This window comes from Panthera tigris, chromosome F3 (assembly GCF_018350195.1).
Source record: "Panthera tigris isolate Pti1 chromosome F3, P.tigris_Pti1_mat1.1, whole genome shotgun sequence".
NCBI classification, from domain to species: Eukaryota; Metazoa; Chordata; class Mammalia; order Carnivora; family Felidae; genus Panthera; species Panthera tigris.
Window position 1 is genome coordinate 68,064,891 of NC_056678.1, and position 14,147 is coordinate 68,079,037.

Genomic DNA, 14,147 nt, shown 5'->3' on the forward strand with positions numbered 1-14,147 from the left:
GTAGAATGAGATTTAGGAACAAGTTTTTCAGTAGAATATTTTCTGGAAGGAACTTTGTGAGCAGATCTCAAAAACTTTTTTATCAAGTACTGAAAATGATTGTCAACCTGTAGCAACACTTCAGAAAGCCTAATTGAGGTTTAGGCTTCCTGACTCATATTCATAAAGACATCTTAAAGCATTTAATATTTTTAATGGACTTAGAACAACCCTGGTAGATGTTTTGTTTTCCTCTGACATTTTCTTCTGTTTTTAATACTGTTCTTTATTACGTCCGGATCAAAGGTTATTATGCATGAAGTGGATTTATTTTGGAGTTTCTCTCCTGAAATTTTGAGCTAAGTTGACATGTTTTTTTTTTCTCTGTTTTTTGTTTGTATGTTTGTTTTTTGGTTTGAGACAGAGAGAGTGTGAGCAGGGAGGGGCAGAGAGGGAAGGACACACAGAATCGGAAGCAGGCTCCAGGCTCCGAGCTGTCAGTGCAGAGCCCGATGCGGGGCTCGAACTCACAAACCATGAGATCATGACCTGAGCTGAAGTCAGACACTTCAACCGACTGAGCCACCTAGGCGCCCCAAGTTGACATGTTTTAATTAATTTTCACACAATGTGAAGAATTGCCAAAGAGGTATTTTTCTTGGAAGCTTCGAGGATTAAATAGAGTAGAAACATTTTACTTAAAAATTAATATTTTTGGAGCACCTAGTGGCTCGGTTGAGTGTCCGACTCTTGATTTTGGCTCAGGTCATGACCCAGGGTCATGGGATCACGCGTTGTCTCAGGCTCCACACCTGCTTAGGATTCTCTATCTCTCTCTGCCCCTCTCCCCTGCTTGTGTATGCACTCACTCTCTCTAAAAAAAAAAAAAAAAAAAAAAAAAAAAGTTAATACATTTAATGTTATTTTGTTTAGTGTATTAAAATTCCAGGAAGGTGAGAATTACGGTAGAAATGCAAGCCTGTTATTCTGTCTTACATGATTATTTAAATTCTATTAGCGTTTATTTACTTAATTTTAAAATAATGTTCATACTAATTTAGATAACATACTCTTAATATTTATATTGTCCGTTTCGTTGTTTATTTAACTATTTGATAGTTCTTGTTTTAGAACATGAAATTAACAGTTCTTGTGATAATAAGTATTTCAGGATTTCAGTTTTGCATTAATACATGTACCTTAACTTATTAAATGTTAACACATGATGCCCAAAAGGAAATTCTTCCTGTTTCAGGTAAAAATTTTTGCCTTTATTTGAAAGTGAATATTCAAATAATACCACAAATCCAAGTGTCATGCCTTATTTGTATTACTGACAATGTTAGACTGACTATAATGGGTAGTAATCCACTATGTTGATTCCTCATAAGTTTTATGATACTGGAAATAACGTGAAAGTAAGCATTTAGTTGTTTGACTTACTTGAGACTGCAGCCACACTTGGTAAAAATTTGCCTTCATAAATTCATAATATCTTTTAGAAGGAGATATTTTAAAATATTTGTATAATTTTTATTCTTTTCTTGTCTTCCTCTTTGTAGCTTGCCCTCTTATTAGATTCTGTGGATATGTTTCTCGAGGCCTCATTTCTTTATTCTCCTTCACTTCTTGGCAGTCACTCGTTATAATGGCAAAATACAGAAGCCCTATTTTTGAGCATGTATTTCTTCCCTTACTAGTGAATTTCAGCTTTTTTTCTTGTTCTGCTGTTTAATTCTCTGCTTTGAATTGTCTGTTTATATGTTCGCTCATGTTGATTTTGAGATACTGGCTTTTCTGTTGTTATTTTTTTTTAAGCTATTACCTCATTGTTTTCCTCTCTATAGATATTGTTGTTACCTTTCTCCCAGAAGAATGTGGGAAGAATTTCAAATTGATTTGCATTTTATTCTAAACCCACTAAGGTTGGAAGTCGGAACTAGGATTCTTCAGGGTCTATACCCTCAATGCAGCACCTGTTAAGAAGGTTTCAGAAGCAAACATTTAAAAAAAAAAAAAATCATCAACAGAAGGAGTAAGCAAACACAGCTAAAAACAGGATTAAGTTCTGCAGGAACTTCAAATAATACAGTTGTTGAAGTCAGAATGTAAAGCGTTTGTGGCACCTGGCTAGCTCAGTCAGTAGAGCCTGTGACTCTTGATCTTGGGGTTGTGAGTTTGAGCCCCATGTTGGATGTCGTGAATCTTCCATTAAAAAGTACAAAAGGAATATCAAGTATTTGAAATGATTAGTGTCTTAAAAAAGTAATTAGAGAAAAGGATAAACCTTTAAGAAAATAACCAGGCAGAGTTTCAAAAGAAGCCAATGGAATATATTTTCTGGATATGAACAGTGTATTTTCGAGGTGAAAAAAATTCACCCATTTACTTTTATTTATTATTTATTTATTTATTTTTTCATCTTTATTTATTTTTGAGAGAGAGATAGCATGTGAGCAGGGAGGAGCAGAGAGAGAGAGAGAGAGAGAGAGAGAGAGAGGGAGACACAGAATCCGAAGCAGGTTCCAGGCTCTGTGCTGACAGCTCAGATGTGGGGCTCACACTTACGAACTGTGAGATCACGACCTGAGCCCAAGTCGGACACTTAACCCATTGAGCCACCCAGGCACCCCAGCACCCATTTACTTTCAAAGGCTCAGTGAGTAATAGCGTAAGCATTCATTATAGATGCAGCCGTGGAGAGAATAGTGAACTGGAAAATAGTGTTGAGAAAATCACCTGGAATGTAGCAGGGCCAGAGATGTCAAATGTGGTAGGAATAATACAAGATGATGAAGGATGGTAGTAAGTCCAATATGTTCTAGTTGGAGTCCTGAAGAATAATTAGGGAGATTTAATATTTGAAGGGTAATATTCCAGAATTATTTATGATGGACACATTCTGAGGTTAGGGAATAAAAGAATGTTATCTTCAAATGCTGAGAGAAAATAACCGTCAGTTCTGGAGAGAGCTTCTCCACCTCACAAGGTTAGCAGAATGGATTGCACGCAGAACAAGGGTACTGTTTCCAACTATTTTGCTGGGAGTTACAAAAAATTAAAACAATTGCCTTTGTAAAAAGGATGAAGGATGCTGCAGCAATTTCAGGAGCACAGTAGACAGATGAGCTATCACAGTAGGAGATACGTGGAAGGCCAACAGTCAGTTATAGAGAAGTGGCATTAGAAGAAGCGCGTGCGAAAACAGTGGGAAAGAAGGAACAAAGTGGAAATGAACAAAGTTCAAAAGGTTAGGCAATGTGTGATATATATGGTAACAGGGAGAAGATCTATAAGATAGCATAATTGATATCTTCAAAGAGGAAGGCAGAAATTTTTATTTAGATTTACTGTTAAAGGCATAATACAAAGAAATACAAAGTCTATTCAATAAATAGACTGAAAGGACTTGTTAGGTCTCATTTAATATCGTTGCCTGAGTGTTTATCATGGAAACCACAGTTGCAGTCTTAGATTTTACCAGTAAAGCTAAGAATCTCTTTGCGATCCAGATCAAAGGATCAAGTTACCTCTGGAGGATAAAATTCAGGGTGTTCTCAAACGTCAAAATTCGGAACCAAAATAATAATATTCATAATGCCCTCAAATTGGACAGAATTTTTTTGAGAGACAGAGAGTGTAAGCAGGGCGGGGGTGGGGGGCGGCGCAGAGAAAGAGGGAGAGCGAGAACCTCAAGCAGGTTCCACCCTCAGCACGGAACCCGACACGGGGCTAGATCCCAGGAGCCTGAGATCATGTGACCTGAGCTGACCTGAAGAGTCGATGCTCAACCGACTGAGCTGCCCAGGTGCCCCCAAATTTGCCTTTTAAACCAGTTTTGCATATACAGTTCTGTGGGCACCAACTATATTCACATTGTTGTGAAACCATCATCACCATCCACCTCCAGAATGTTTTCAGTCTTCCCGCCACTGAAATTCTGTACCCCACTGAACAGTGACTACCTTTCTCTGCAGCCCGTGGCAGCTGCCATTCTGTTGTGTGTCTCTCTAAATTTGACTACTCCAGGTACTTCCTATCAGTAGAGTCCTAGAGTATTGGTCTTTTTGTGGTTGGCTTGCTTCCTTTTAGTTTAATGTCCTCGAGGTTCATCCATGTTGTATGGCATATGTCAAACTCTCCTTCTGTTTTAAGTCTGAGTAATAAGTAGTTGTATGCGTATGCCACATTTTACCTGTCCTTCACCTGCCGGTGGACGTGGACGGATGTGCATCTTCCTGCTGGCTATTTGTGAATAACGCTGCTGTGGACATCAGTACGCAGATATCAGCACGAGTCCCTCACTTCACTTCTTTGGGGTATTGGCAAGTTTAACAATGAAAATTAAAATGACACAGGTTTTTTGGCACTAGATAAGTTGCTTACAAGGTTTATATGGAAAAATAAGCAGCAGTGACATGGCTGAAAAGAGCAGTAACATGTAGGAATCTTTCTTACCAGGACATGAAACCAGGTTGAAATGTCCAGCACGTTGTGGTAGTGGTGCATGGACAGACAGAAAATCAGTGGCCCAGAATGGAGTATACAGCAACAGACGCGCCTGGGTGACTCAATCGGTTAGGTGTCCGACTCTGGATTTCAGCTCAGGTCATGGTCCCAGGCTTGTGGGATCTAGCCCCGCATCAGGCTCTGGGTGGACGTGGAGGCTGTTTAAGATTTTCTCTGCCCCTCTCCCACTTACACCCTGTGTCTCTCAAAAAGGAAAACAAAAGAATTCAGTTCATGAGAAGTGTAGCATTTCATGTCACAGAATGAAGGACAAAATGATTCAGCAAATTCCATGGGAGCTAGGTGGCTCTCTAGGAGATTTTACACATCCATAGACATACATATATTTTAAACGTCATGAGGGTTTTCATCTCTCTCACTGCTGTTTTTCCTTTGAGAATAAAGATGCCATTGTTATCCCCATTTGAAAAAGAAACACGACGCTGCTTTGATTCCACTTTATCTTCTAACTCTGACCGCCTACTTCTCAGTTCCCTTGTTGTTCTTTACTTGACTTCACATTTTTCTCTGCCTATTCTCTTTTATACCCGCTCCCGTCAGGTTTTTGCTCTCGCGCTTTCCAGAAAGTGCTGTTGCGTGGTTACCAGTGACCCCGTGGGGCCACGTCCAGTAGCTGGCTGCACACTGTCATTTCTCTTTGATCCACCAGCAGCACTGGGGTGGCAGCCCTTGGGCCTCACGTCCGGGGTACCGCATGTTCACTCACGCTAAGTTTTTTTTTTCCCCCTGTTGTTACCTTCTGGCCCCTTCGTCTTTGCTGGTTCTTCTTCATCTGTTAATGTGGCCGTGCCTCACCTGGTTATGTCAGCCCGTCTCAGGGCTTTAAGTATCTATGTGCCGCCGTTCAGATTTGAAACTTCCTGCTCAGACTCCTCTACTGGGGTGTTTAGAAGGCATTTCAGTCCTAACATGTCCCAGACTGATCTCCTGACATTTATTTTCCATCTTCCACCACAGTCTTTGTGATTGATCTTCTCGTCACGTACACTGTTTTACCCTGGTCCACGGTCGCTGTCATCTCTTGTCAGGATAACTGCTCTGGGTTGCTAACAAGACCCTGGTCACTTTATGAAGCACGAGGAAGAAAGCAACTAGAGGGAGGGCATGTTGGAAGATTTAAATGAAATCTTGTCACCCTTCTGCCCTTCCTCCACCTCCAAACCTCCTAGTGCTTCCCCTTTCGGGCAGTAAAAGCTCAAGCCTTTGTGACAGCCTAAAACGTCTGCCCGATCTTCCCCGCTGCACACGTTGTGTTCCTGTCCCCATTCAGTTGCTCAGGTCCTGCCACACCAGTGTTCTTGCTGTTCCCTTTCATCACTTCCTCACTTGAGGTCTTTGCCGGTGAGGCCTCACCCAGTGTCACAGCCCCGTGTTTGGCAGACTCCTGGCTCTCTTGGTAGCCTTCAGTTTTTCCCAGAACGGTCACCACCTTTTAGCAAATAATATTTTGAAAATCTGTGTTTTTCTTTATTGTTTTCCTCTTCCATTAAAATATAAGCTATGTGAGAACAGGGATTTTTGTCTTTATTCTTTCACAAATCTCCAACACTGAGTATACACCCAATATATATTGTCCAATGAAGAATTAGGTCACATACCTCGTCTACAGAAAACCTTCTGTTGGTGTTCCCTTCCCTCTCTTGGACCGACAGAAGTCTGCCCTTGCACCTCCTGCCTCAGGGCCTTTGCTCTTGCTGTTTCATCCTTGGGGTATTATTCTTTTCTCAGGTATGTAAGTCCCTCCTTAACTGCCCTTGGGTTTCTGGGGAATTGTGATCTTCTCAATTGGGACTTTACTGTCACCCTATTTTAATGTTATAAATCATTTCCAACCCTAGAGTTTCCTCCTCTTCCGTGCTCTGGTTTTCTGCATAGCGTATTTCACCCTCTGAAATACTGTTTGACTTCTCTTTTTATTGCCTCTCCCCTGCTCATGCATCAGAATGAAATATCCATGTTAAAAGGAATTTTTTCCACTGGTGTTATTCTTTGCACTTAAACGGTAGGTACTTAATAACTATTACCTGAAAAAAATGAGTTCCTGATTAAGCAAGAATTCAAGATTATAAAGTAAAATCAGTAGTGTTTTTGAATATCATCAATTTAGAAAAACTAACAAAAAATTCATTCATGCATGTTATTTAGAAATAACCTTGACAGCAAGTGTTTAGGATCTGTTTGAATAAGATTATAAATATCCAGTAATACTAAAAACTTTCACTAGATAAAATTGCTTTCTTATTGTAGAGCTAATGTTAGTGTTGAGATACCTTTTTTCATACACACACACACACACACACACACACATACACTTAAAGACATTTAGAGTTTTTTTCAAACTTCAAATGGATCTCAGGGCCACCGCTAAGTATACATATGCAAAAATAATGAGGAAACCTTATGAAAATCTCCTAAAATTAGTGATTTGGGATATACAAGTCTATGAACTTAAAAACCCTTGGATTTGTGCTCTAAAAGATGGAATTTTATGGTATGTGATTATATCTCCATAATACTATAAAATAACCCAAGGAAATTCTGCAGGAATACAAAAAAGAAAAATGAGTCTTTTCAAGTATTAGAAGTTTTTATAAAGTTAGAATATCAATACATTGTATTAGTGGCTCGGGAATAAGCGTAAATGTGAATGAAGTAAAATGGAGAGCTTAAAGAAAGACCCGAGTGTAAATTAACATGAAGTGCATAATGGAAATCCTCGAAACAGACAGACCTTCTGAGGTAAAGGCTGCTTACCTACTCACAGGTTATTTTCAAAATTCAAGACGGGTAAATAATTTAAAGCAAAAAGAAAAAAAATTCACTGAAGATGAAGGGAAGATTGTTGTCTTCAGAAGGACATGACCTTTCCAAGTAATCTGTGACAACAGCGTTAGAGCTAGAGAGACTATTTTATTGAACATAATGGCTAAGAGCTGTGGCTGTGAAATGAGACTAGGTTTAAATCATAGCTCGGTCACTTAACTGGTTAGGTGATGCTGGGCAGGGAATATCTACACGGTTCTCTTTTTTCTATTTAATGAAGTCAATTATAGTAACTGCAGCAGTTACTACAGTCAGGATTAAATGAGAGAGTATGTGACGTACTTAGTACAGGTTTGCGTATGTATTTGAATGCATAGAACTTCTTTAAGAAATCTAATAGGAAGTGGAAAGACAACTGATAAGTTGAGGGAAATAAGTGTAACACGGCAGAAGAAAAGAACTTATTTCTGACATGTTAAGGGCTCTTCTAAATCAATAATGATAAACTCCACAATTTAGAAAGATAATGTGGACCAGGACCTTTTAACAGTTGTTTCAGTGCTGAAGAAGTACACACGGCCAGCAAAGTCATGTCACCAGAAGTTCCCAATAACAGGTAATAAATGAAATGTAAATAGAAATGCAAAAAAAAAAAAAAAAAAAAAATTGTAGATTGTGAAATCTTAAGCACTGACAGTGGGAGTAAAAAGGCTTGTCTTCACATTTAGAACATTGATGTCTCACCAGAAAACTCACATGGCTTCATGTAAACCATAGACAGAAAACGGTACGGCCGGTGCGGGAGCCCAGGCCCGCAGCAGGGAAGTTAGCACAGGAACACGTGGCCTTTACAACCAGGAACTGTAAGCGTGGGGACCCCCTGGAGGGGGTTTAAATGTGTAAAGTGGGCAAAAAGCCATTTGATAAAAACAGGACAATAACAAGTAGATTTGAAAATGAACTTAAATAGTAAGTAATCCTAGAAATAATGGCATTTGAAATGAGAACTCCATGAACTTACTAGAACAGGAAATGGCAGATAGTAAAATTTTTGAAGATTGCTCTAATCAAATCACCCGAATTGGCAGTGTTTAATTTCAGAATTATCAGGATCAGGCTATCAGATGGTATTGTTGTTTCTGCTCTAAGAAGCATTGCCTAACAGTATGGAATATCACACATCATAAAGTATTATCTTGAGTTGTAGAAATGTATTGTTTTATACATTCTGTGTTTGTTTGGGTTTTTTTATGTTTATTTTTGAGAGAGAGAGAGCACGAGAGGGGGAGGGTCAGAGAGAGGGAGACACAGAATCTGAAACAGGCTCCAGGCTCTGAGCTGTCAGCATAGAGCCCGATGCGGGGCTCGAACTCACGGACCGCGAGATCATGACCTGAGCTGAAGTCAGATGTTTAACCGACTGAGCCACCCAGACACCCCCATTCTGGATTTTTGTAATGAACTTTTTTTTTCCCTTTGAAATAATTTTTCCCCCCTTTGGTGCATAGCTGGTCAACATGTGTAACTATTTATTCTATATATTATACCTTTAGACCTAACAATTCTCTGAGGGAAATAATTGGACAATAGCAAAGATTTATGTAATTGGATGTTTATCATATACTATTTATAATAATAAATAACCAGAAGTTCTTTTAAAAGCAGCAAGTAGGTTGATTTAATGAACTGCAGACTGTTGTGAAACCGTTGAATCAGTAGTCTAATTCCTGATTTGTTTGCACAGAAAGGTGTCTTCTTGCAGCATTTAAGTTAACCAAGGTACAAAACAAAAAGCATTTTTGGACCATTTTTATACAAGGATGTTCATGTGTTTTTGTGCATGTGATGGAAAGATCTGAAATGTAAAAGTGTTTATCCATGGATGGTAGTACTTTCGTCACTTTTTAAAATAAGCCTAACTTTGTATTTGGAGTAAAGCTATTTTTGTGTTGAAAAAAATTATATGCCTAATGGGACGTTTTGATAAGATATCCTTTTTGTTGCCCAACATATAATATACTCTGTTAAAAATGACCCTTCTTACGACTAATTGTCATTTTAAAAGGTTCTTAGGAATGTAAGAGACTACTACCACCAGTACCATAGGTAGTTTTGCATTGTCTTGTTAATATAATCTCATTGACTCCCTTTATCCAATGGCAGAATTTGGAAGAAGAGATCTTTGAAACCAAAACTAAATTATCTGTGTATATCTTTTGTCTTCTATTTCATCATTGACCGTTTACTGTGGGATAGTGTTTTAGGCTGATTTTAGTTAATATTTCTGACAGGCACAAAAACCCAGATTTGAGTACAGTCCTTTAGCAGGATATGGGAACTGTATATGTCTCCACTTTAGGCAGAATTTTTAAAATGACTTTTATTGGAGTATAAACACACATAAATCGTGTGACAGCTCAGTGGATCTTCACAGTCCACAGTACCCCCTCTGGCCAGTGTTCAGTTTAAGAGCTACAACACTGCCAGCACCTGTTAAACCCTCCTCGTGCTCCTTCCCTTTCACTGCCGCCCATGCCACGCTGCCTCATACCACGGGGGACTGTTTTCCTTTTTTTTTTTTTTTTTTTTTTTTTTTTTTTAAGTTTACGTATGTATTTAGAGAGAGTGTTGCATGAGCAGGGAAGGGACAGAGAGAGGGAGAGAGAGAATCCCAAGCAGGCTCCACGCTGTCAGCACAGAACCTGACGTGGGGCTCAGACTCCCAATCCGTGAGATCGTGACCTGATCCGAAATCAAGAGTCAGACACTTGACATTCACATAGTAACTTATTTGATCTATGTATCTATCAATTATCCATCTATCTAGGTTCAAAGTAATTATACCAATATTACCACTAATATCAGTCTCACTGAATGGAATTTAAGATTTCTTGTGGATATCATTTTGTCTTTAAAATGTATTGTCCAAAGACTGTTTTAAAGTAATTCAAAATAATCGTCTTCCATGTAGCTATGTACTTAATTTGATAGATATATTTGTTTACATTGTTTTCAATATTTAGAGATTTGGAATATTTTTCTATATGATATAATTTTGTTTCTTAAATACTTAAAGTACTTAATTGCAAAGTCAGAACCATAAGTAGATGCAGGAAAGTCTGACATCTAGGCCTCTTTCCTCCCCTTGTAGGTCACCGTTTTTATTAATCTTTCAGTTTTTTCCTTCCATGTTTAATGTGATCAGATACGTGTATATATTCATATTCCTCTTTATATGTAAAGTGGTATATTTATAGCCACTGTTCTAATTCTTTTTTTCATTTAACATTGTATTCTTAAAGAGGATCACACAGCAGTTGGTTGGTCTCTCCTTTTTTGGGGTCTTGTTTTTTGGGGCTTTTTTTTTTTTTTTTTTTTTTTTTTTTGCAGTTTCATAGTACTCTCTTATACACATTCCTTTGGTTTAATCAGCCACTCTCCTGTAGATAATTATTTTAGGGTTTTGCTATTAAAATGGTGGTAGGGGGTGCCTGGCCAGCTCAGTCAAGTATAACTGTTGACCTTAGAGTTGTGAGTTTGAGCCCCACGTTGGATATAGAGATTACTTAAAATCTTCTTAAAAAGTAGTGGTACATTTTATAGTTTTCTGCAGCTGTTATATTTTTGCCAGCGTATCTTGGCAAAAATCTAATCCAGTAGGGATTTGATCTCCTACTGGTGGGGTTCCTGTAGTTAAATGCATATGGTATTCTAGTCATTACCCATTTCCCTTCTATAGAAATTACACCATTTTACATACGGTACACGTCTGGGTATGCTTGAATTTGTTTTTTGTTGTTCGCCCTCTTCCATTGGTTCTTCGGTCTTTTCGTGTGTAAGTTCTGTACTGTTTAACGATAGAAGCTTTAAAAAATAATTTAACATTTGGTACAGTTGTACCCTTGCTTTTCTTCTTTTTAAGATTTTGCTAGTTATTCTTGCTTGTCTAATTTTTCGAAAGAATTTTATATTTTTTCTTACTCCTGAATGAAATTTTGGTGGTATTTTTATTGGGATAGCATTAAATTTATAAATTTGTTTTGGGAAAATTGTCATCTTATGTCTTCTATCCACAAACACAGTATGTATTTCCATTTGTTCAAGTCTTTCATTTTTATTTCATGGTTAAAAAGAACTCTTTACGTCAATTATACTTCAGTTGTTCAAGAAAATCTATGTTGAAACATGGGAGAGAAATTATTTGTTTTCCCTGACAGTGTCAAATGAAGTTCATATTTTTGATTTAGATAAATCTTTTTTATTTCTTTAGACTTCTTTTCCCCAAAATTTTTATTTAAATTCTAGTTAATTAACATATTGTGTAATATTGGTTTCAGGAGTAGAATTCAGTGATTCATCACTTACATACAACACCCAGTGTTCCTCTTAATGTGCCCTCACCCATCTATCCCATCCTCCCACCCCCCTCCCTCAGTCTGTAACCCTCAGTTTGTTTTCTATCATTAAGAGTCTGTTATCTTTCTCTCTGTTTTTCTCCCCCTTCCCATATGTTCATCTGTTTTGTTTCCTAAATTCTACATATGAAAGAAGTCATGTGGTATTTGTCTTTGACTGACTTGCTTTGCTTAGCGTACATAATACACTCTAGTCCATCCACATCATTGCAAATGGCAAGATTCAGTTACTATTATTTTTTAAGTACACACACAGCTTAGTCATGGCCCTGAGATCGAGACCTGAGCTAAGATCACGAGTCAGACGTTTAACTGGCTGAGCCACCCAGGCACCCCAAGATTCTAGTCTTTTATTCTTTTTGATGGCTGAGTAATATTCCATTGTATGTATATATTTATAAGTTTATATATGCATATATTTTAGTATAGAGACACATACATACAAATACCACCTCTTTATCCATTCATCAGTCATTGGACAATTGGACTCTTTCCATAATTTGACTGTTGTTCATAATGCTGCTATAAACATTGGGGAGCATGTGTACCCCTTCAAATCTGTACTTTTGTATCCTTTGGATAAATACCTAGTAGTGTAATTGCTGGGTTGTAGGGTAGTTCTATTTTTAATGTTTTGAGGAGCCTGCAGACTGTTTTCCAGAGTGGCCACACCAGTTTGTACATCCATCAACGGTGTATGAGTGTTTCCCTTTTCTCTGCATCCTCTCCCAACATCTGTTGTTGCCTGAGTTGTTAATGTTAGCCATTCTGACAAGTGCGAGGTGGTATCTCCTTGTGGTTTTGATTTGTATTTCCCTGATGAGTGATGTGGAGCATCTTTTCATGCATGTTAGCCATCTGGCTGTCTTCTTTGGAAAAGTGTCTATTCATGTCTTCTGCCCATTTCTTAATTGGATTATTTGTTTTCTGGGTGTTGAGTTTGAGAAGTTCTTCTAGATTTTGGATACTAACCCTTTATCACATATGTCATTTGCAAATATCTTTTCCCATTCTGTAGGCTGCCTTTTAGTTTGGTTGATTGTTTCCTTTGCTGTGCAGAAGGCTTTTATCTTGATGAGGTCCCAATAGTTCATTTTTGCCTTTGTTTCCCTTGCCTCCAGTGACGTGTCTAGTAAGAAGTTGCTGCGGCGGAGTTCAAAGAGGTTGCTGCCTGTGTTCTTCTAGGATGTTGATGGTTTCCTGTCTCGTGGTTAGGTCTTTCATCCATTTTGAATTTCCTTTTGTGTGCAGTCTAAGAAAGTGGTCCAGGTTCATTCTTCTGCATGTTGCTGTCCAGTTTTTTCCGACACCATTTGCTGAAGAGACTGTCTTTTTTTCCATTGGTTGTTCTTTCCTGCTTTGTTGAAGATTAGTTGACTATATAGTTGTGGTTCCATTTCTGGGTTTTCTTTTCTGTTCCGTTGATCTATGTGTCTGTTTTTGTGCAAGTACCATACTGTCTTGATCACTACAGCTTTGTAATGTAGCTTAAAGTCCGGAATCAAGATGCCTCCAGCTTTGCTTTTCTAAAAAAAAGAACTCTTTAATTGTTATCCAAAAGTAAAACAGATTGTTGTGTGAAGTAATTAATTCACTTGTGAAGTATATGGTGAGAACTCATGAATTGGGTAACAATTTATGTTAATGACTTAAAAGTTACTTCCAACTCCAAAATGTGATACAAATCTTTTTATTCAAGTTATTTATTTATTTTGAGAGAGAGATAGAGGAAGAAAGCATGAGCACAGAAGGGGCAGACAGCGAAGGAGAGAGAGAGAGAATCCCAAGCAGGTTCTTCACTGTCAGCACAGAGCCTGACGTGGGGCTCGAAGTCATGATCATGACCTGAACGAAAATCAAGAGTCAGATGCTCAACCAACTGAGCCACCCAGATGCCCCCTAAAGTTATGTAAAAGTGCATTGTATAGAAAATGTGAATGTATTCTACTGTCTTTTTTATTCCTCTCACATTAAGAGAGAACTTGATTGTTCTTTCAAAACTATAACTGAGGGGCACCTGGGTGGCTCAGTCGGTTAAGCATCCAACTTGGGCTCGGTTCATGGGTTCAAGCCCTGCATCAGATTCTGTGCTGACGGCTCAGAGCCTGGAGCCTGGTTCGGATTCTGTGTCTCCTTCTCTCTCTGCCCCTCCCCTACTTGCGCTCTTTCTCTTAAAAATAAACAAACATTGAAAAAATAAAAATAAACTATAATTGAGAATGAGTTAAAGGAGTGGAAGTAGGTTAGGGGTTGTACAGCACTGGTTTGAAATCTTTGCTATCAATGAAGGAGGTAGGCAGTGAACAATTATTTTATTTTATTTTTAAATATATATTTTTTAACGTGTATTTATTTTTGAGAGAGAATGCGTGCGGGGGAGGAGCAAAGAGAGGGTGAGACAGAGGATCCAAAGCGGGCTCTGCGCTGAAAGCAGGGAGGCCCATGCAGGGCTTAAACTCA

The 14,147-nt window shown here is 38.3% G+C and overlaps 1 protein-coding gene across 6 annotated transcripts in view; it reads left to right on the forward strand.

Moving 5' to 3' along the window:
- Positions 1-14,147, forward strand: part of ASH1L (ASH1 like histone lysine methyltransferase) — a 189,063-nt gene that overhangs the window by 46,590 nt on the left and 128,326 nt on the right. The window lies entirely within an intron of this gene.